Genomic DNA, 2,820 nt, shown 5'->3' with positions numbered 1-2,820 from the left:
TCAGGTCCTTTGCCCATTTTAAAATTGGGTTCTTTGGTTCTTTGTTGTGGAGTTGTTTGAGTTCCTTATATATGCTAGGTCTTAGCCCCTTGTCTGATGTGTAGTTTGCAAACACTTTCTCTCTTTCTGTAGGTTGTCTCCTCACTTTGCTGATGTGTACTTTGCCGTGCAGAAGCTTTTTAGTTTGACATCTATTTTTGCTTTAGTTGCCTCTGCTTTTGTAGTCATGTTCAAAAAAGTGCTGCCCACTCCCATTTCGTGTAGTGTTTCCCATACATTTTCTTCTAATAGTTTCATAGTTTTGCTTCTTAAATTTAGGTCTTTGATACATTTTGTATTTTTGTGTGTGGTGAGAGATAGGGGTCTAGTTTCAATCTTCTGCATGTGGATATGCAGCTTTTCTGGCACCATTTATTGAAGAGCCTATTCTTTCCTCAGTGTATATTTTTGGCACCTTTATTGAAAATCAGTTAGCTGTAAATGCATGGGTTTATTTCTGGGCTCTCTATGCTGTTCCATTGGTCAATTTGTCTGTTTTTATGCTGATACCAGTATGTTTTGGTCCCTATAGCTTTATAGTATTTTTTTTTTCAGTTTACAAAGAAATACACTCTTTTATTTTTCCCTCAAAATGCATGGCTCTCTGAATTTATTTACTTTTTTTTTTTTTTAGGATATGCACATTTATTTGTTTAAATAACAAATACATAAACTGAATAACAGATGAATTAACAAAATACTCTGTAGAAAGTAGGCCTTCAAATTTTCACAAAAACTGGAGATATAAAACTTAAAATTTACATATTTCATTTTATAATCTCTACAGTTATTTGAAATAGCTCTCTAAAGTCTTCCAAAAGCATGCAAGTATCAAATTAATTTCAACAGAGGAAGATTAATAAACTTTTCAAAGGCAAATTAATTTCTAAGCAAATCAATAAGTCAACTAAATAAAAAGAAATCAAGAGCAGAAATTAAATATCTAAGTGTAGCAACATAAATTGCAAAAAAATAAAAAATAAAACAATATAAACACAAGGGCACTTCTAAAAGGTCATGGAAAAATAGAATTGAAAGATAATGGAAATCTTTTCATGAGTTTTTTGTTGTTCTTGTTTAAATTTTTACTTTTTTTTTTAAGGACTAAGATCATAGAAAATAGTTCTCTGATCACAATAATTGATGGAAATTTAGAAAACTCATAAATGTATGAAAATTAAACAACACTGTCCTAAATAAGCAATGGGTAAAAAGAAAATCACAGGGAAATTAGAGAGTACTTTGAGATAAAGATCAAAGTGCAACATATCAAAATTTATAGGATGCAGGGCACATGCAATGCTTAGAAGAAAATTTATACTTGTAAACACCTATCTTAAAAAATAAGAAAAATCTCAAATCAGTAATGTAAATTTCTACCTAAGATAACAGATGTAGAGTAAACTAAACCAAAAGCAAATATAATTAGGAAATAACAAAGATTACAACAGAAATATATGACATAGGGAAATAAAAAACAATAGAGAAAATCAACAAAACCAAAAGTTGATTCTTTAAAAAGATCAACAAAATTTGCAAACCTTTATCTGGACTGACCAAGAAAAAAAGAGAATTACTAAAATCAGAAATAAAGCAGGGACATTATTACATTGTCATTATGGTTTTTTATGGTGGTAAGATTTTGTTTCTTTCTCTTTCTTGTTTGCATTTTTGTTCTACTGTAGGTTTTGTTCTTTCTTGTGTATTCATGGTAATGATTATTATTTTTCTGATTCCAGATGCAAGATTTCCTTGAGGATTTCTTGTAGGGCTGGTCATGTGGTGGTGAACGCCCACAGTTTTTGTTTGTCTGGAAAATATACTATTTTTCCCTCATTTCTGAAGGACAGCCTTGCTGGGTCTAGTATTCCCAGCTGACAGTTTTTTCTGTTAGTATTTTGGATATATCATCCCATTTTCTTCTGGCCTATAGAGTTTCTGTTGAGAAGTCTGCTGTTAGTCAGATAGGGGCTCCCTTCTAGGTGACTTGACACTTTTCTCTTGCCTCTTTTAAGATTCTCTCTTTGTCTTTGAGCTTTGCCAGTTTGACTATAATGTGTCTTGGAGAGCATCTTTTTGGGTTGAATCTGTTTGGGGATCTTTGAGCCTCCTGGATCTGAAGGCCCATTCTCTCCTTATACCTGGGAAGTTTTCTGATATTATTTCACTGAGTAGGTTTTCCATGCATTTTCCTTTTTCCTCCCCTTCTGGAACACCTATGACTTAAATGTTTGTGTGCTTAAAGTTGTCTGCCAGCTCTCTTAGATTTTCTTCATTTTTTAAAATTCTTTTTTTCCTTTTTTCTGTCTGCTTGGTTTATTTCTTAAAAGACTGTCTTCAAGATCAGAAATGATTTCTTCTGCTTCTTCTAGCCTGCTGCTTAAGCTATCAGTTGTGTTTTCTATTTTGTTGAGAAAATCTTTCAGTTCCATGTGTTCTGCTACTTTCTTTTTTAAGGTATTAATTTCTTTGTAAATTTCCTCCTTCAAATCCTGGATTTTTTTTTTTCTTGTTTCATTATGTTGTCTGAGTCTTCTCGTATCTCAGTGAGTATCCTAAGATTGTTGCTTGGAATTCTTTCTCAGTGATGTCAGGGTTTCCTGCTCCAGAGGTTCTGGTATTTGAGAATTACTGTATTCTTTTGGAGGTGTCACATTTTCTTGGGTTTTTGTATTTCTAGTGTCTCTGTGTTGATGTCTGGTCATCTGGTGGAGCAGTTGCTTCTTCTTTTACTCTAGAGTGGGCTTAGAGGAGAGAGACATCCTCATCTTTTTTCAGTCT

Source organism: Cynocephalus volans, chromosome 4 (assembly GCF_027409185.1).
Source record: "Cynocephalus volans isolate mCynVol1 chromosome 4, mCynVol1.pri, whole genome shotgun sequence".
NCBI lineage: Eukaryota > Metazoa > Chordata > Mammalia > Dermoptera > Cynocephalidae > Cynocephalus > Cynocephalus volans.
This window is presented reverse-complemented; position numbering follows the sequence as displayed.